The sequence below is a fragment of the Phyllobates terribilis genome, unplaced genomic scaffold (genome assembly GCF_046119375.1).
Source record: "Phyllobates terribilis strain yellow unplaced genomic scaffold, ASM4611937v1 Scaffold_4__5_contigs__length_816908805, whole genome shotgun sequence".
Lineage (NCBI taxonomy): Eukaryota > Metazoa > Chordata > Amphibia > Anura > Dendrobatidae > Phyllobates > Phyllobates terribilis.
The window spans coordinates 34,018,343-34,038,779 of NW_027362764.1; the positions used below are offsets into that span (position 1 = coordinate 34,018,343).

The window sequence follows — 20,437 nt, forward strand, 5'->3', positions numbered from 1 at the left end:
CCAACATCCAGGATCTCTGCTCTCCTCACCCTCCGCAGCCCCCAACATCCAGGATCTCTGCTCTCCTCACCCTCCGCAGCCCCCAACATCCAGGATCTCTGCTCTCCTCACCCTCCGCAGCCCCCAACATCCAGGATCTCTGCTCTCCTCACCCTCCGCAGCCCCCAACATCCAGGATCTCTGCTCTCCTCACCCTCCGCAGCCCCCAACATCCAGGATCTCTGCTCTCCTCACCCTCCGCGGCCCCCCAACATCCAGGATCTCTGCTCTCCTCACCCTCCGCGGCCCCCCACATCCAGGATCTTTGCTCTCCTCACCCTCCGCGGCCCCCCACATCCAGGATCTCTGCTCTCCTCATGCTCCGCAGCCCCCCACATCCAGGATCTCTGCTCTCCTCACGCTCCGCAGCCCCCCACATCCAGGATCTCTGCTCTCCTCACCCTCTGCAGCCCCCAACATCCAGGATCTCTGCTCTCCTCACCCTCCGCGGCCCCCCAACATCCAGGGTCTCTGCTCTCCTCACCCTCCGCGGCCCCCAACATCCAGGGTCTCTGCTCTCCTCACGCTCCGCAGCCCCCCACATCCAGGATCTCTGCTCTCCTCACCCTCCGCAGCCCCCAACATCCAGGATCTCTGCTCTCCTCACCCTCCGCAGCCCCCAACATCCAGGATCTCTGCTCTCCTCACCCTCCGCAGTCCCCAACATCCAGGATCTCTGCTCTCCTCACCCTCCGCAGCCCCCCACATCCAGGATCTCTGCTCTCCTCACCCTCCAACATCCAGGATCTCTGCTCTCCTCACCCTCCGCAGCCCCCAACATCCAGGATCTCTGCTCTCCTCACCCTCCGCAGCCCCCCACATCCAGGATCTCTGCTCTCCTCACCCTCCGCAGCCCCCAACATCCAGGATCTCTGCTCTCCTCACCCTCCGCAGCCCCCCACATCCAGGATCTCTGCTCTCCTCACCCTCCAACATCCAGGATCTCTGCTCTCCTCACCCTCCACAGCCCCCAACATCCAGGATCTCTGCTTTTATCACCCTCCGCGGCCCAACAACACCCGGGATCTCTGCTCTCCTCATCCTCCGCAGACCCCAACATCCAGGATCTCTGCTCTCCTCACCCTCCGCAGCCCCCAACATCCAGGATCTCTGCTCTTATCACCCTCCGCAGCCCCCCACATCCAGGATCTCTGCTCTCCTCACCCCCCCACATCCAGGATCTCTGCTCTCCTCACCCTCCGCAGCCCCCAACATCCAGGATCTCTGCTCTCCTCACCCTCCGCAGCCCCCCACATCCAGGATCTCTGCTCTCCTCACCCTCCGCAGCCCCCAACATCCAGGATCTCTGCTCTCCTCACCCTCCGCAGCCCCCAACATCCAGGATCTCTGCTCTCCTCACCCTCCGCAGCCCCCAACATCCAGGATCTCTGCTCTCCTCACCCTCCGCAGCCCCCCACATCCAGGATCTCTGCTCTCCTCACCCTCCAACATCCAGGATCTCTGCTCTCCTCACCCTCCACAGCCCCCAACATCCAGGATCTCTGCTCTCCTCACCCTCCGCAGCCCCCAACATCCAGGATCTCTGCTCTCCTCACCCTCCGCAGCCCCCAACATCCAGGATCTCTGCTCTCCTCACCCTCCGCAGCCCCCAACATCCAGGATCTCTGCTCTCCTCACCCTCCGCAGCCCCCAACATCCAGGATCTCTGCTCTCCTCACGCTCCGCAGCCCCCAACATCCAGGATCTCTGCTCTCCTCACCCTCCGCAGCCCCCAACATCCAGGATCTCTGCTCTCCTCACCCTCCGCAGCCCCCAACATCCAGGATCTCTGCTCTCCTCACCCTCCGCAGCCCCCAACATCCAGGATCTCTGCTCTCCTCACCCTCCGCAGCCCCCCACATCCAGGATCTCTGCTCTCCTCACCCTCCGCAGCCCCCCACATCCAGGATCTCTGCTCTCCTCACCCTCCGCAGCCCCCAACATCCAGGATCTCTGCTCTCCTCACCCTCCGCAGCCCCCCACATCCAGGATCTCTGCTCTCCTCACCCTCCGCAGCCCCCCACATCCAGGATCTCTGCTCTCCTCACCCTCCAACATCCAGGATCTCTGCTCTCCTCACCCTCCACAGCCCCCAACATCCAGGATCTCTGCTCTCCTCACCCTCCACAGCCCCCAACATCCAGGATCTCTGCTCTCCTCACCCTCTGCAGCCCCCAACATCCAGGATCTCTGCTCTCCTCACCCTCCGCAGCCCCCCACATCCAGGATCTCTGCTCTCCTCACCCTCCGCAGCCCCCAACATCCAGGATCTCTGCTCTCCTCACCCTCCGCAGCCCCCAACATCCAGGATCTCTGCTCTCCTCACCCTCCAACATCCAGGATCTCTGCTCTCCTCACCCTCCGCAGCCCCCAACATCCAGGATCTCTGCTCTCCTCACCCTCCGCAGCCCCCCACATCCAGGATCTCTGCTCTCCTCACCCTCCGCAGCCCCCCACATCCAGGATCTCTGCTCTCCTCACCCTCCGCAGCCCCCAACATCCAGGATCTCTGCTCTCCTCACCCTCCGCAGCCCCCAACATCCAGGATCTCTGCTCTCCTCACCCTCCGCAGCCCCCAACATCCAGGATCTCTGCTCTCCTCACCCTCCGCAGCCCCCAACATCCAGGATCTCTGCTCTCCTTACCCTCCGCAGCCCCCCCACATCCAGGATCTCTGCTCTCCTCACCCTCCGCAGCCCCCCCACATCCAGGATCTCTGCTCTCCTCACCCTCCGCAGCCCCCCCACATCCAGGATCTCTGCTCTCCTCACCCTCCACAGCCCCCAACATCCAGGATCTCTGCTCTCCTCACCCTCCACAGCCCCCAACATCCAGGATCTCTGCTCTCCTCACCCTCCGCAGCCCCCAACATCCAGGATCTCTGCTCTCCTCACCCTCCGCAGCCCCCAACATCCAGGATCTCTGCTCTCCTCACCCTCCACAGCCCCCAACATCCAGGATCTCTGCTCTCCTCACCCTCCGCAGCCCCCAACATCCAGGATCTCTGCTCTCCTCACCCTCCGCAGCCCCCCACATCCAGGATCTCTGCTCTCCTCACCCTCCGCAGCCCCCAACATCCAGGATCTCTGCTCTCCTCACCCTCCGCAGCCCCCAACATCCAGGATCTCTGCTCTCCTCACCCTCCGCAGCCCCCCACATCCAGGATCTCTGCTCTCCTCACCCTCCAACATCCAGGATCTCTGCTCTCCTCACCCTCCGCAGCCCCCAACAACCAGGATCTCTGCTCTCCTCACCCTCCGCAGCCCCCCACATCCAGGATCTCTGCTGTCCTCACCCTCCGCAGCCCCCAACATCCAGGATCTCTGCTCTCCTCACCCTCCGCAGCCCCCAACATCCAGGATCTCTGCTCTCCTCACCCTCCGCAGCCCCCCACATCCAGGATCTCTGCTCTCCTCACCCTCCAACATCCAGGATCTCTGCTCTGCTCACCCTCCACAGCCCCCAACATCCAGGATCTCTGCTCTCCTCACCCTCCACAGCCCCCAACATCCAGGATCTCTGCTCTCCTCACCCTCCGCAGCCCCCAACATCCAGGATCTCTGCTCTCCTCACCCTCCGCAGCCCCCAACATCCAGGATCTCTGCTCTCCTCACCCTCCGCAGCCCCCAACATCCAGGATCTCTGCTCTCCTCACCCTCCGCAGCCCCCCACATCCAGGATCTCTGCTCTCCTCACCCTCCAACATCCAGGATCTCTGCTCTCCTCACCCTCCACAGCCCCCAACATCCAGGATCTCTGCTCTCCTCACCCTCCGCAGCCCCCAACATCCAGGATCTCTACTCTCACCTCCGCAGCCCCCCACATCCAGGATCTCTGCTCTCCTCACCCTCCGCAGCCCCCAACATCCAGGATCTCTGCTCTCCTCACCCTCCGCAGCCCCCAACATCCAGGATCTCTGCTCTCCTCACCCTCCGCAGCCCCCAACATCCAGGATCTCTGCTCTCCTCACCCTCCGCAGCCCCCAACATCCAGGATCTCTGCTCTCCTCACCCTCCAACATCCAGGATCTCTGCTCTCCTCACCCTCCGCAGCCCCAAACATCCAGGATCTCTGCTCTCCTCAACCTCCGCAGCCCCCCACATCCAGGATCTCTGCTCTCCTCACCCTCCGCAGCCCCCCACATCCAGGATCTCTGCTCTCCTCACCCTCCGCAGCCCCCCACATCCAGGATCTCTGCTCTCCTCACCCTCCAACATCCAGGATCTCTGCTCTCCTCACCCTCCACAGCCCCCAACATCCAGGATCTCTGCTTTTATCACCCTCCGCGGCCCCCCAACACCCGGGATCTCTGCTCTCCTCATCCTCCGCAGCCCCCAACATCCAGGATCTCTGCTCTCCTCACCCTCCGCAGCCCCCAACATCCAGGATCTCTGCTCTTATCACCCTCCGCAGCCCCCCATATCCAGGATCTCTGCTCTCCTCACCCCCCAACATCCAGGATCTCTGCTCTCCTCACCCTCCGCAGCCCCCAACATCCAGGATCTCTGCTCTCCTCACCCTCCGCAGCCCCCCACATCCAGGATCTCTGCTCTCCTCACCCTCCGCAGCCCCCAACATCCAGGATCTCTGCTCTCCTCACCCTCCGCAGCCCCCAACATCCAGGATCTCTGCTCTCCTCACCCTCCGCAGCCCCCAACATCCAGGATCTCTGCTCTCCTCACCCTCCGCAGCCCCCAACATCCAGGATCTCTGCTCTCCTCACCCTCCGCAGCCCCCCACATCCAGGATCTCTGCTCTCCTCACCCTCCAACATCCAGGATCTCTGCTCTCCTCACCCTCCACAGCCCCCAACATCCAGGATCTCTGCTCTCCTCACCCTCCGCAGCCCCCAACATCCAGGATCTCTGCTCTCCTCACCCTCCGCAGCCCCCAACATCCAGGATCTCTGCTCTCCTCACCCTCCGCAGCCCCCAACATCCAGGATCTCTGCTCTCCTCACCCTCCGCAGCCCCCAACATCCAGGATCTCTGCTCTCCTCACCCTCCGCAGCCCCCAACATCCAGGATCTCTGCTCTCCTCACCCTCCGCAGCCCCCAACATCCAGGATCTCTGCTCTCCTCACCCTCCGCGGCCCCCCAACATCCAGGATCTCTGCTCTCCTCACCCTCCGCGGCCCCCCACATCCAGGATCTTTGCTCTCCTCACCCTCCGCGGCCCCCCACATCCAGGATCTCTGCTCTCCTCATGCTCCGCAGCCCCCCACATCCAGGATCTCTGCTCTCCTCACGCTCCGCAGCCCCCCACATCCAGGATCTCTGCTCTCCTCACCCTCTGCAGCCCCCAACATCCAGGATCTCTGCTCTCCTCACCCTCCGCGGCCCCCCAACATCCAGGGTCTCTGCTCTCCTCACCCTCCGCGGCCCCCAACATCCAGGGTCTCTGCTCTCCTCACGCTCCGCAGCCCCCCACATCCAGGATCTCTGCTCTCCTCACCCTCCGCAGCCCCCAACATCCAGGATCTCTGCTCTCCTCACCCTCCGCAGCCCCCAACATCCAGGATCTCTGCTCTCCTCACCCTCCGCAGTCCCCAACATCCAGGATCTCTGCTCTCCTCACCCTCCGCAGCCCCCCACATCCAGGATCTCTGCTCTCCTCACCCTCCAACATCCAGGATCTCTGCTCTCCTCACCCTCCGCAGCCCCCAACATCCAGGATCTCTGCTCTCCTCACCCTCCGCAGCCCCCCACATCCAGGATCTCTGCTCTCCTCACCCTCCGCAGCCCCCAACATCCAGGATCTCTGCTCTCCTCACCCTCCGCAGCCCCCCACATCCAGGATCTCTGCTCTCCTCACCCTCCAACATCCAGGATCTCTGCTCTCCTCACCCTCCACAGCCCCCAACATCCAGGATCTCTGCTTTTATCACCCTCCGCGGCCCAACAACACCCGGGATCTCTGCTCTCCTCATCCTCCGCAGACCCCAACATCCAGGATCTCTGCTCTCCTCACCCTCCGCAGCCCCCAACATCCAGGATCTCTGCTCTTATCACCCTCCGCAGCCCCCCACATCCAGGATCTCTGCTCTCCTCACCCCCCCACATCCAGGATCTCTGCTCTCCTCACCCTCCGCAGCCCCCAACATCCAGGATCTCTGCTCTCCTCACCCTCCGCAGCCCCCCACATCCAGGATCTCTGCTCTCCTCACCCTCCGCAGCCCCCAACATCCAGGATCTCTGCTCTCCTCACCCTCCGCAGCCCCCAACATCCAGGATCTCTGCTCTCCTCACCCTCCGCAGCCCCCAACATCCAGGATCTCTGCTCTCCTCACCCTCCGCAGCCCCCCACATCCAGGATCTCTGCTCTCCTCACCCTCCAACATCCAGGATCTCTGCTCTCCTCACCCTCCACAGCCCCCAACATCCAGGATCTCTGCTCTCCTCACCCTCCGCAGCCCCCAACATCCAGGATCTCTGCTCTCCTCACCCTCCGCAGCCCCCAACATCCAGGATCTCTGCTCTCCTCACCCTCCGCAGCCCCCAACATCCAGGATCTCTGCTCTCCTCACCCTCCGCAGCCCCCAACATCCAGGATCTCTGCTCTCCTCACGCTCCGCAGCCCCCAACATCCAGGATCTCTGCTCTCCTCACCCTCCGCAGCCCCCAACATCCAGGATCTCTGCTCTCCTCACCCTCCAACATCCAGGATCTCTGCTCTCCTCACCCTCCGCAGCCCCCAACATCCAGGATCTCTGCTCTCCTCACCCTCCGCAGCCCCCAACATCCAGGATCTCTGCTCTCCTCACCCTCCGCAGCCCCCAACATCCAGGATCTCTGCTCTCCTCACCCTCCGCAGCCCCCAACATCCAGGATCTCTGCTCTCCTCACCCTCCGCAGCCCCCAACATCCAGGATCTCTGCTCTCCTCACCCTCCGCAGCCCCCAACATCCAGGATCTCTGCTCTCCTCACCCTCCGCAGCCCCCAACATCCAGGATCTCTGCTCTCCTCACCCTCCGCAGCCCCCAACATCCAGGATCTCTGCTCTCCTCACCCTCCGCAGCCCCCAACATCCAGGATCTCTGCTCTCCTCACCCTCCGCAGCCCCCAACATCCAGGATCTCTGCTCTCCTCACCCTCCGCAGCCCCCAACATCCAGGATCTCTGCTCTCCTCACCCTCCGCAGCCCCCAACATCCAGGATCTCTGCTCTCCTCACCCTCCGCAGCCCCCAACATCCAGGATCTCTGCTCTCCTCACCCTCCGCAGCCCCCAACATCCAGGATCTCTGCTCTCCTCACCCTCCGCAGCCCCCAACATCCAGGATCTCTGCTCTCCTCACCCTCCGCAGCCCCCAACATCCAGGATCTCTGCTCTCCTCACCCTCCGCAGCCCCCAACATCCAGGATCTCTGCTCTCCTCACCCTCCGCAGCCCCCCACATCCAGGATCTCTGCTCTCCTCACCCTCCGCAGCCCCCAACATCCAGGATCTCTGCTCTCCTCACCCTCCGCAGCCCCCAACATCCAGGATCTCTGCTCTCCTCACCCTCCGCAGCCCCCCACATCCAGGATCTCTGCTCTCCTCACCCTCCGCAGCCCCCCACATCCAGGATCTCTGCTCTCCTCACCCTCCGCAGCCCCCCACATCCAGGATCTCTGCTCTCCTCACCCTCCGCAGCCCCCAACATCCAGGATCTCTGTTCTCCTCACCCTCCGCAGCCCCCCACATCCAGGATCTCTGTTCTCCTCACCCTCCGCAGCCCCCCACATCCAGGATCTCTGCTCTCCTCACCCTCCGCAGCCCCCCACATCCAGGATCTCTGCTCTCCTCACCCTCCAACATCCAGGATCTCTGCTCTCCTCACCCTCCACAGCCCCCAACATCCAGGATCTCTGCTCTCCTCACCCTCCACAGCCCCCAACATCCAGGATCTCTGCTCTCCTCACCCTCCGCAGCCCCCAACATCCAGGATCTCTGCTCTCCTCACCCTCCGCAGCCCCCCACATCCAGGATCTCTGCTCTCCTCACCCTCCGCAGCCCCCAATATCCAGGATCTCTGCTCTCCTCACCCTCCGCAGCCCCCAACATCCAGGATCTCTGCTCTCCTCACCCTCCAACATCCAGGATCTCTGCTCTCCTCACCCTCCGCAGCCCCCAACATCCAGGATCTCTGCTCTCCTCACCCTCCGCAGCCCCCCACATCCAGGATCTCTGCTCTCCTCACCCTCCGCAGCCCCCCACATCCAGGATCTCTGCTCTCCTCACCCTCCGCAGCCCCCCACATCCAGGATCTCTGCTCTCCTCACCCTCCGCAGCCCCCCACATCCAGGATCTCTGCTCTCCTCACCCTCCGCAGCCCCCAACATCCAGGATCTCTGCTCTCCTCACCCTCCGCAGCCCCCAACATCCAGGATCTCTGCTCTCCTCACCCTCCGCAGCCCCCCAACATCCAGGATCTCTGCTCTCCTCACCCTCCGCAGCCCCCCACATCCAGGATCTCTGCTCTCCTCACCCTCCAACATCCAGGATCTCTGCTCTCCTCACCCTCCACAGCCCCCAACATCCAGGATCTCTGCTCTCCTCACCCTCCGCAGCCCCCAACATCCAGGATCTCTGCTCTCCTCACCCTTCGCAGCCCCCAACATCCAGGATCTCTGCTCTCCTCACCCTCCGCAGCCCCCAACATCCAGGATCTCTGCTCTCCTCACCCTTCGCAGCCCCCAACATCCAGGATCTCTGCTCTCCTCACCCTCCGCAGCCCCCAACATCCAGGATCTCTGCTCTCCTCACCCTCCGCAGCCCCCAACATCCAGGATCTCTGCTCTCCTCACCCTCCGCAGCCCCCAACATCCAGGATCTCTGCTCTCCTCACCCTCCGCAGCCCCCCAACATCCAGGATCTCTGCTCTCCTCACCCTCCGCAGCCCCCCACATCCAGGATCTCTGCTCTCCTCACCCTCCGCAGCCCCCCACATCCAGGATCTCTGCTCTCCTCACCCTCCGCAGCCCCCCACATCCAGGATCTCTGCTCTCCTCACCCTCCGCAGCCCCCAACATCCAGGATCTCTGCTCTCCTCACCCTCCGCAGCCCCCCACATCCAGGATCTCTGCTCTCCTCACCCTCCGCAGCCCCCCACATCCAGGATCTCTGCTCTCCTCACCCTCCGCAGCCCCCCACATCCAGGATCTCTGCTCTCCTCACCCTCCGCAGCCCCCAACATCCAGGATCTCTGCTCTCCTCACCCTCCGCAGCCCCCCACATCCAGGATCTCTGCTCTCCTCACCCTCCACAGCCCCCCACATCCAGGATCTCTGCTCTCCTCACCCTCCAACATCCAGGATCTCTGCTCTCCTCACCCTCCACAGCCCCCAACATCCAGGATCTCTGCTCTCCTCACCCTCCACAGCCCCCAACATCAAGGATCTCTGCTCTCCTCACCCTCCGCAGCCCCCAACATCCAGGATCTCTGCTCTCCTCACCCTCCGCAGCCCCCAACATCCAGGATCTCTGCTCTCCTCACCCTCCGCAGCCCCCCACATCCAGGATCTCTGCTCTCCTCACCCTCCGCAGCCCCCAACATCCAGGATCTCTGCTCTCCTCACCCTCCGCAGCCCCCAACATCCAGGATCTCTGCTCTCCTCACCCTCCAACATCCAGGATCTCTGCTCTCCTCACCCTCCGCAGCCCCCAACATCCAGGATCTCTGCTCTCCTCACCCTCCGCAGCCCCCCACATCCAGGATCTCTGCTCTCCTCACCCTCCGCAGCCCCCCACATCCAGGATCTCTGCTCTCCTCACCCTCCGCAGCCCCCAACATCCAGGATCTCTGCTCTCCTCACCCTCCGCAGCCCCCCCACATCCAGGATCTCTGCTCTCCTCACCCTCCGCAGCCCCCCCACATCCAGGATCTCTGCTCTCCTCACCCTCCAACATCCAGGATCTCTGCTCTCCTCACCCTCCACAGCCCCCAACATCCAGGATCTCTGCTCTCCTCACCCTCCACAGCCCCCAACATCCAGGATCTCTGCTCTCCTCACCCTTCGCAGCCCCCAACATCCAGGATCTCTGCTCTCCTCACCCTCCGCAGCCCCCCACATCCAGGATCTCTGCTCTCCTCACCCTCCACAGCCCCCCACATCCAGGATCTCTGCTCTCCTCACCCTCCGCAGCCCCCAACATCCAGGATCTCTGCTCTCCTCACCCTCCGCAGCCCCCCACATCCAGGATCTCTGCTCTCCTCACCCTCCAACATCCAGGATCTCTGCTCTCCTCACCCTCCACAGCCCCCAACATCCAGGATCTCTGCTCTCCTCACCCTCCGCAGCCCCCCAACATCCAGGATCTCTGCTCTCCTCACCCTCCGCAGCCCCCCACATCCAGGATCTCTGCTCTCCTCACCCTCCGCAGCCCCCAACATCCAGGATCTCTGCTCTCCTCACCCTCCGCAGCCCCCAACATCCAGGATCTCTGCTCTCCTCACCCTCCGCAGCCCCCAACATCCAGGATCTCTGCTCTCCTCACCCTCCGCAGCCCCCCACATCCAGGATCTCTGCTCTCCTCACCCTCCAACATCCAGGATCTCTGCTCTCCTCACCCTCCGCAGCCCCCAACATCCAGGATCTCTGCTCTCCTCACCCTCCGCAGCCCCCCACATCCAGGATCTCTGCTCTCCTCACCCTCCGCAGCCCCCAACATCCAGGATCTCTGCTCTCCTCACCCTCCGCAGCCCCCCACATCCAGGATCTCTGCTCTCCTCACCCTCCAACATCCAGGATCTCTGCTCTCCTCAACCTCCACAGCCCCCAACATCCTGGATCTCTGCTTTTATCACCCTCCGCGGCCCCCCAACACCCGGGATCTCTGCTCTCCTCATCCTCCGCAGCCCCCAACATCCAGGATCTCTGCTCTCCTCACCCTCCGCAGCCCCCAACATCCAGGATCTCTGCTCTTATCACCCTCCGCAGCCCCCCACATCCAGGATCTCTGCTCTCCTCACCCCCCAACATCCAGGATCTCTGCTCTCCTCACCCTCCGCAGCCCCCAACATCCAGGATCTCTGCTCTCCTCACCCTCCGCAGCCCCCCACATCCAGGATCTCTGCTCTCCTCACCCTCCGCAGCCCCCAACATCCAGGATCTCTGCTCTCCTCACCCTCCGCAGCCCCCAACATCCAGGATCTCTGCTCTCCTCACCCTCCGCAGCCCCCCACATCCAGGATCTCTGCTCTCCTCACCCTCCAACATCCAGGATCTCTGCTCTCCTCACCCTCCGCAGCCCCCAACATCCAGGATCTCTGCTCTCCTCACCCTCCGCAGCCCCTAACATCCAGGATCTCTGCTCTCCTCACCCTCCGCAGCCCCCAACATCCAGGATCTCTGCTCTCCTCACCCTCCGCAGCCCCCAACATCCAGGATCTCTGCTCTCCTCACCCTCCGCGGCCCCCCAACATCCAGGATCTCTGCTCTCCTCACCCTCCGCGGCCCCCCAACATCCAGGATCTCTGCTCTCCTCACCCTCCGCGGCCCCCCAACATCCAGGATCTCTGCTCTCCTCACCCTCCGCGGCCCCCCACATCCAGGATCTCTGCTCTCCTCACGCTCCGCAGCCCCCCACATCCAGGATCTCTGCTCTCCTCACGCTCCGCAGCCCCCCACATCCAGGATCTCTGCTCTCCTCACGCTCCGCAGCCCCCCAACATCCAGGGTCTCTGCTCTCCTCACCCTCCGCGGCCCCCAACATCCAGGGTCTCTGCTCTCCTCACGCTCCGCAGCCCCCCACATCCAGGATCCCTGCTCTCCTCACCCTCCGCAGCCCCCCACATCCAGGATCCCTGCTCTCCTCACCCTCCGCAGCCCCCCACATCCAGGATCCCTGCTCTCCTCACCCTCCGCAGCCCCCCACATCCAGGATCCCTGCTCTCCTCACGCTCCGCAGCCCCCCACATCCAGGATCTCTGATCTCCTCACCCTCCGCAGCCCCCAACATCCAGGATCTCTGCTCTCCTCACCCTCCGCAGCCCCCAACATCCAGGATCTCTGCTCTCCTCACCCTCCGCAGCCCCCAACTTCCAGGATCTCTGCTCTCCTCACCCTCCAACATCCAGGATCTCTGCTCTCCTCACCCTCCGCAGCCCCCAACATCCAGGAACTCTGCTCTCCTCACCCTCCGCAGCCCCCAACATCCAGGATCTCTGCTCTCCTCACCCTCCGCAGCCCCCAACATTCAGGATCTCTGCTCTCCTCACCCTCCGCAGCCCCCAACATCCAGGATCTCTGCTCTCCTCACCCTCCGCAGCCCCCAACATACAGGATCTCTGCTCTCCTCACCCTCCGCAGCCCCCAACATCCAGGATCTCTGCTCTCCTCACCCTCCGCAGCCCCCAACATCCAGGATCTCTGCTCTCCTCACCCTCCGCAGCCCCCCACATCCAGGATCTCTGCTCTCCTCACCCTCCGCAGCCCCCCACATCCAGGATCTCTGCTCTCCTCACCCTCCGCAGCCCCCCACATCCAGGATCTCTGCTCTCCTCACCCTCCGCAGCCCCCCACATCCAGGATCTCTGCTCTCCTCACCCTCCGCAGCCCCCAACATCCAGGATCTCTGCTCTCCTCACCCTCCGCAGCCCCCCACATCCAGGATCTCTGCTCTCCTCACCCTCCGCAGCCCCCCACATCCAGGATCTCTGCTCTCCTCACCCTCCGCAGCCCCCAACATCCAGGATCTCTGCTCTCCTCACCCTCCGCAGCCCCCAACATCCAGGATCTCTGCTCTCCTCACCCTCCGCAGCCCCCCACATCCAGGATCTCTGCTCTCCTCACCCTCCGCAGCCCCCCACATCCAGGATCTCTGCTCTCCTCACCCTCCAACATCCAGGATCTCTGCTCTCCTCACCCTCCACAGCCCCCAACATCCAGGATCTCTGCTCTCCTCACCCTCCGCAGCCCCCAACATCCAGGATCTCTGCTCTCCTCACCCTCCGTAGCCCCCCACATCCAGGATCTCTGCTCTCCTCACCCTCCGCAGCCCCCCACATCCAGGATCTCTGCTCTCCTCACCCTCCGCAGCCCCCAACATCCAGGATCTCTGCTCTCCTCACCCTCCGCAGCCCCCAACATCCAGGATCTCTGCTCTCCTCACCCTCCGCAGCCCCCCACATCCAGGATCTCTGCTCTCCTCACCCTCCAACATCCACGATCTCTGCTCTCCTCACCCTCCACAGCCCCCAACATCCAGGATCTCTGCTCTCCTCACCCTCCGCAGCCCCCAACATCTCTGCTCTCCTCACCCTCCGCAGCCCCCCCACATCCAGGATCTCTGCTCTCCTCACCCTCCGCAGCCCCCCCACATCCAGGATCTCTGCTCTCCTCACCCTCCGCAGCCCCCCCACATCCAGGATCTCTGCTCTCCTCACCCTCCAACATCCAGGATCTCTGCTCTCCTCACCCTCCACAGCCCCCAACATCCAGGATCTCTGCTCTCCTCTCCCTCCACAGCCCCCAACATCCAGGATCTCTGCTCTCCTCACCCTCCACAGCCCCCAACATCCAGGATCTCTGCTCTCCTCACCCTCCACAGCCCCCAACATCCAGGATCTCTGCTCTCCTCACCCTCCACAGCCCCCAACATCCAGGATCTCTACTCTCCTCACCCTCCACAGCCCCCAACATCCAGGATCTCTGCTCTCCTCACCCTCCGCAGCCCCCCACATCCAGGATCTCTGCTCTCCTCACCCTCCGCAGCCCCCCACATCCAGGATCTCTGCTCTCCTCACCCTCCACAGCCCCCAACATCCAGGATCTCTGCTCTCCTCACCCTCCGCAGCCCCCCACATCCAGGATCTCTGCTCTCCTCACCCTCCGCAGCCCCCCACATCCAGGATCTCTGCTCTCCTCACCCTCCGCAGCCCCCAACATCCAGGATCTCTGCTCTCCTCACCCTCCGCAGCCCCCAACATCCAGGATCTCTGCTCTCCTCACCCTCCGCAGCCCCCCACATCCAGGATCTCTGCTCTCCTCACCCTCCGCAGCCCCCCACATCCAGGATCTCTGCTCTCCTCACCCTCCGCAGCCCCCCACATCCAGGATCTCTGCTCTCCTCACCCTCCGCAGCCCCCCACATCCAGGATCTCTGCTCTCCTCACCCTCCGCAGCCCCCCACATCCAGGATCTCTGCTCTCCTCACCCTCCGCAGCCCCCAACATCCAGGATCTCTGCTCTCCTCACCCTCCGCAGCCCCCCAACATCCAGGATCTCTGCTCTCCTCACCCTCCGCAGCCCCCCACATCCAGGATCTCTGCTCTCCTCACCCTCCGCAGCCCCCCACATCCAGGATCTCTGCTCTCCTCACCCTCCGCAGCCCCCAACATCCAGGATCTCTGCTCTCCTCACCCTCCGCAGCCCCCCACATCCAGGATCTCTGCTCTCCTCACCCTCCAACATCCAGGATCTCTGCTCTCCTCACCCTCCGCAGCCCCCAACATCCAGGATCTCTGCTCTCCTCACCCTCCGCAGCCCCCCACATCCAGGATCTCTGCTCTCCTCACCCTCCGCAGCCCCCAACATCCAGGATCTCTGCTCTCCTCACCCTCCGCAGCCCCCAACATCCAGGATCTCTGCTCTCCTCACCCTCCGCAGCCCCCCACATCCAGGATCTCTGCTCTCCTCACCCTCCAACATCCAGGATCTCTGCTCTCCTCACCCTCCACAGCCCCCAACATCCAGGATCTCTGCTCTCCTCACCCTCCAACATCCAGGATCTCTGCTCTCCTCACCCTCCACAGCCCCCAACATCCAGGATCTCTGCTCTCCTCACCCTCCAACATCCAGGATCTCTGCTCTCCTCACCCTCCGCGGCCTCCCAACATCCAGGATCTCTGCTCTCCTCACCCTCCGCAGCCCCCAACATCCAGGATCTCTGCTCTCCTCACCCTCCGCAGCCCCCAACATCCAGGATCTCTGCTCTTACCACCCTCCGCAGACCACCAGGATCCACGATCGCAGCCCCCACCTCCCCCGGCTCTCAGCCACCAGCCCGGGAGGCCGCAGACTCTCCCTCTCTAATATCACCGCACTCCACGCTAAACCCCACACATATATGGCGGCCCCACTCCATCCACAGCTCCTATACACATTGCACCATCAGTAGGCGCCGAGCAGCCCCGGATTGCCGCCATTCACGCTGGATTACCGGGCGCCCGCAGAAACTCACCTCTGCTGCTTTCTCGGAAGCCTGAGGAGGAAAGGAAAGAGCATGCGCAGAACGGTCACACTTCCCTCTGAGAACAGGACCCCGGATGAGGTGTCCTCTTTACTGCCTGTTTGCAATTGCTGAACACGTGACAATGTGACGTCACTGCTTGCGGCCTGCACGCAGCTCAGAGGGGAGTGCGCTGCCTGATGACGTATGGCGCCGTTTCTATGGAGCCGGTCGCCTTGGTTACGCATCCTCCTCCTCCTGAGGACGGTGAGAACGGGAGAGCGGGTGAGTGATCCGAGAAGATGGGGTGACCGGTGACATCCTCTGTAGAGCAGTGGTTACACCGCTGAGGATGCGGCGCAGTGTGCGAGGATGAATGATGGTATAAGGCTGTGTGCCCACGTAGCGTTTTTCAAGCGTTTTTGATGCGGAATTTCCGCAGCGGAAACGCTTGTAAAATGCTTGGTAACCCGCACCCCATGGTCCCCAATGGGTTTCCGCAACTTCTATGCACATGCTGCGGATTTTTCCGCAGCGTTTATGCCGCGTTCAAAAATCCGCAGCATGTCATTTAATTTTGCGTTTCCGCATGCAGAATTGCCTTTGTCCAATGCATAAAAAACGCAAGGCAATTCCGCATGTGGAAAACGCGTGAAAAACGCGCGAAAAAAGCGCGATAAACGCGTGCGGAATTCCGCATGCGTTTTTCCGGGAGAGGACTTGCATTTATGCAGCAGAAATTTTCTGCTTCATAAATGCAACGTGGGCACATAGCCTATCACACTGCATAGAGTGTAAACATGTATCCCCCTCCCCGATATTGGAAAAACTCAGGAGCCCCCATAATAATCAAATACCTCCATGATAATCAGATAGCCCCATAATCTCCCGGTACGTCATCTGACCCTACCTGCAAACCCCACGCTGCAGATCTGTCTGTCCAGACTGTTTCTATCTGTCTCCCGGTACGTTCCCTGTATCCAGTATCTGCTGTGCATCCACTGATCCCTGCTGATTTCATTCTATCTGTCCTTGGTATGTTCGGTCCAATCTGCACATTCATCACCTCAATCCTTTGATCCCAATACACACTGGTCCCTATCTCTCTGTTTCCTGAATTCATTTAGCCTCTGTGTCCTAATTACTCCCCCCTCCACCCATGCTTTTGTGAGCCGTGTCCCTGCGACTCCTCCGCTCCTGCACACCTGACCCACCTCATGTGCTGGCCAGAGCTCCATAAATCAAGGGAGCCAAGTCTGGCTTTTAAAGGGGCTAAAAATGAAATATGCCAGAAAAAGGCCAGAAGTGACCAGAAGATACAAATAACTATTTACTACTTGTACTTAGATTCCCTTTCTCATTCACACTTAGCATTCAACATGCTTACATATGGCCTTACTGTTTTTGCCCCACTAATCCTCACTCTCCTTCGCTATCCCCAAACCCCAGCACCCTCTAACCAAATCATCATCTCTCCTTCCCTCCTACCTCCCCACCTAACCTCATCTACAGACCTGCTCCTCAACCTCAGATCGATCCTCCCAAAACATAAAACAAGACGGACACTCTCCTTCTCCCACCTGCTCTCCCTCTCTCTGCTTCTCCTCACTGCTGGTGACATATCTCCCAATCCTGGACCCCCACAGCTTGCACCTTCCACCAATTCCCCCACCTATCGCATCAAACCAACTGCAAACTACCACAACCTCTCTTACGCAAAACCGGTCCCCCTGACGCCCACCCCGCTGCTCCCTCTCTCTGGAGCACTGTGGAATGCACGCTCTGTCTGCAACAAGCTCCATTTTGTCCACGACCTCTTTACCTCTCTCCATCTCGCCTTCCTGGCCATCACAGAGACATGGCTAACAACCTCTGACACTGCCTCCCCTGCTGCACTGTGTTACGGTGGCCTCCACTTCACCCACACTCCTCGCCCTGGTAACAGACATGGTGGAGGAGTGGGTCGTCTCCTCTCTAATAACTGCACCTTTAGCCCTACTCCTCCTCTTCCCTCCCTTATTCTCCCTTCTTTTGAAGTCCACTCTGTCCGCATCTACTCTCCCTTCAACCTCCAAGTGGCTGTCATATACCGACCCCCGGGCCCGATCACTGCCTTTATCGACCAATTCTCCACCTGGCTTCTTCACTTTCTCTGTGCTGACATTCCCACAATCATCATGGGCGATTTCAACATCCCCACTGACACTCGCCAGTCAGCAGCATCCAAACTATTGTCGCTTACTTCATCCTTTGGACTTACTCAGTGGTCCTCCTCAGCCACCCACACAGACGGACACACACTAGACCTCATCTTCACCCGACTCTGCTCCCTATCTAACCTCACAACCTCCCTCCTACCCCTATCTGACCACCATCTACTCACATTCTCATCCCTGTCCTCCTCACCTGTCACCCATGTCCAGCAACTAGCACACCCACGCAGAAACCTTGCACATCTAGACACTCACACACACTCTGACTCTGTTCTACCACTGACATCTCATATACTCACTCCATGACACAGACAGCGCCACTGCTTTCTACAATGCCACTCTGGCATCAGCCATTGACTCGGTCGCCCCTCTTTTGCATGGTAGAGCGCAACGAGTCAACAGGCAACCCTGGCACAACAACCTCACTAAATAGCTTCGACAAGCGTCCAGGGTTGCAGAGCGGCGTTGGAAGAAAACACATACTCAAGATGACTTCACTGCATTCAAACAAGCAACGCTCGCATTCAAATCAGCACTCACCTCTGCTAAACAGGCCTACTTCACAACCCTCATATCCTCCCTATCCTACAACCCCAAACAGCTATTCAACACTTTTAACTCTCTCCTCCGCCCTCCACTGCCCCCTCTGACCTCCGTCATCTCTGCTGAGGAGTTTGCCACACACTTCAAAAACAAGATTGACCAAACATGGCAATTCTTTACTGTCCGACCACCACAACCCCTTTGTTTTCCACACCATTTCCCTACCCCCCATAACCTCTTTTCCCAACATCACGGAAAGAGACCTTACTCTTCTCCTCTCGTCTCCTCTCCGAATCACACCTCACCACATATGCACTCGACCCCATCCCATCCCACCTCCTTCCCAACCTCACCCCCACACTCATCCCATCCCTAACCCATCTCTTCAACCTATCATTAACTTCTGGTACCTTCCCCTCAGCCTTCAAACATGCCACAATCACACCCATCCACAAAAAGCCATCCCTCGACCCAACCGCCTTGTCCAGCTATCTCCCCATATCGCTGCTCCCATTCGCCTCCAAACTACTTGAGCAACACGTTCACTCTGAACTTTCCTCCCACTTCTCATCTAACTCTCTCTTCGACAACCGACAATCCGGTTTTTGCCCCCACCATTCCAGCGAAACTGCCCTTACTAAAAAAGCTAACAGACAATTCTCTGTACTCCTTCTTCTTGACCTGTCCTCTGCTTTCCATACAGTTGACCACTGCCTCCTACTACAGATCCTCTCTTCCCAGACCTCGCCCTCTCCTGGATCTCCTTATACCTTTCTAACCGCACATTTAGCGTCTCCCACTCCCACACTACCTCCTCACCCCGCCCCCTCTCTGTTGGAGTCCCTCAAGGCTCTGTCCTAGGACCCCTACTCTTCTCAATCTATTCCCTTGGCCTGGGACAGCTCATAAAATCCCATGGCTTCCAGTACCATCTGTACGCTGATGACACCCAGATCTACCTGTTAGAACCTTGCTCTTAGGTTTTTTTTCCTTTGCTGGTCACATGACCTTGTTGGCCTATTTAATCCTGCTCCGCCCTTCTGGCTTTGCTGGACTTCATTGTATATCTACTTTCTAGCTAGCCTGTGCTCTGTGTCTTGCTCTGTTAGTTTGCTTGGTCTACTGACCTCTATGTTCTATATATTTTGTTTGTTCGTCTGTCTGCTACTATTTCTGTTAGGAGGTGTCCCATATTCCTCCCAGTCCTTAGTACTTGTAGGGATTCCTTCCCCACATCTATAGGTCTCCGTACAGACTAGCTTAGGACTTTAGCAGGTCTGATCGCAGGATCAGGTTCCCTGTTACATCGTAGGGATTCAGCTGAGTTCTATCGTAGGGACAGATCTCCTCTCTTTCCTTAGCTCTGGTAGCAGAACATAACAGTAAGTCCAGCCTGCAAATTCTCTAAGGAAAGATTTTTCTGTTCCATCATGGTGTCGGTTCAGGATTTGGCTCATCGCCTGCAGGGACTCTCTCTGGAGGTGGCCGAGCTCCGTCAGCACGTGAGTAGCTGTCCTGGAGCACATTTCTTGGAGCCTAAGGTATGTTTGCCGGATTTATTTTTTGGTGAACACCGAGAATTTTTTTCATTTAAAAATGCTTGCTTATTGTATTTTTGTTTGAGACCTAAGTCCTCTGGGGATGAATCCCAGCGCGTAGGGTTCATAATGTCACTTTTGCGCAAAGAGCCTCAGGAGTGGGCCTTTTCTTTGCAACCTAGTGATACATGCTTCAGATCAGTGGATAGTTTTTTTTCTGCTTTGGGACTATTATATGATGATCCTGACCGTGTCGCATCAGCTGAGACTGAGTTGAGACGTTTAAAACAGGGATCAGGTAATGTGGAAAAATATTGTACTCATTTCCGTCGTTGGTCTACTCAAACAGGGTGGAACGATTCTGCTCTGAAAAGTCTATTTCTTGCTGGGCTCAGTGAAAGGGTTAAAGACCTGCTAATTGCTTATCCTACACCTGAAGATTTGCAACAGGCTATGCAATTAGCTATACGGGTGGATAGAAGACTGCGTGCAAGGGTTAATGAGAGCAAATCCTCTCCTATGTCAGTTTCTAGTTATGAGAATGTGTGTACTAACAGTGGTGAACCGATGGAGATTGGATCGGTGGCACCTCGCTCTCAAGAAAAAGACCGTCGATTTTCTGAAGGCTTGTGTTTCTATTGCGGAAAATCTGGTCATTTGATTAAAGGCTGTGAGCTTCGTATGAAGAAAGAAAAAAAAATGGTCAGTCACGCCCGTATTGCCTGTTTAAATTCCAAGGGTATATTTTTAGCTGCTTCCACGATTGCTCAGAAAAAATTAATGGAATTTCGGGTGTTTGTTGATTGCGGGTCTACTCTGAATGTAATTGATGGGGGATTCGTGGAAAGACTCAATTTAAAACCCGAACCTTTATCATCCCCCATTGCTGTGGTTTCTGTGGATGGTTCCCCTTTGAAGAATATTACTCTCAAGGTCTGTGAATTTCCTCTCAC

The 20,437-nt window shown here is 59.6% G+C and overlaps 2 protein-coding genes across 2 annotated transcripts in view; one reads left to right on the forward strand and one right to left on the reverse strand.

The window, feature by feature from the left end:
- The window catches only part of RPS10 (ribosomal protein S10), a 30,268-nt gene extending 14,909 nt beyond the window's left edge, over positions 1–15,359 (reverse strand). The window contains exon 1 of the mRNA XM_073677226.1: positions 15,203–15,359. The gene's annotated coding sequence lies outside the window, so the exon portion shown is untranslated. The remainder of the gene's footprint in view (positions 1–15,202) is intronic.
- The window catches only part of CCDC13 (coiled-coil domain containing 13), a 43,638-nt gene continuing 38,523 nt past the window's right edge, over positions 15,323–20,437 (forward strand). The window contains exon 1 of the mRNA XM_073677221.1: positions 15,323–15,475. The gene's annotated coding sequence lies outside the window, so the exon portion shown is untranslated. The remainder of the gene's footprint in view (positions 15,476–20,437) is intronic.